At 43.2% G+C, this 227-nt stretch overlaps 1 protein-coding gene across 4 annotated transcripts in view; it reads left to right on the forward strand.

Moving 5' to 3' along the window:
• LOC119586962 (adenosine kinase 1-like) overlaps positions 1–227 on the forward strand; it is a 36,821-nt gene that overhangs the window by 29,804 nt on the left and 6,790 nt on the right. The gene's annotated exons all lie outside the window — the stretch shown is intronic.

A 227-nucleotide genomic window follows, 5' to 3' on the forward strand; every position in this document is an offset into this window, starting at 1 on the left:
ATGACATTACACAATCACATCTTCTCTCATAAGGGTTAACTCCATCAGTATGAATCATCATTTCCAAGCTACACTTTGAACTCTGTTGTGGGGAGGGGGTGGACGGGGATTAAGAGTCGGTATCAGCTAAAGCCTTTGTACTTAGAGTAATATCTGTTTGTTGATAAATGAGGTGAAAGGATTAGGCTGTCAGAGGAGAGACCTCCTATGAGAGGGCTTGGACTCTG

Source organism: Penaeus monodon, chromosome 22 (genome assembly GCF_015228065.2).
Source record: "Penaeus monodon isolate SGIC_2016 chromosome 22, NSTDA_Pmon_1, whole genome shotgun sequence".
NCBI classification, from domain to species: Eukaryota; Metazoa; Arthropoda; class Malacostraca; order Decapoda; family Penaeidae; genus Penaeus; species Penaeus monodon.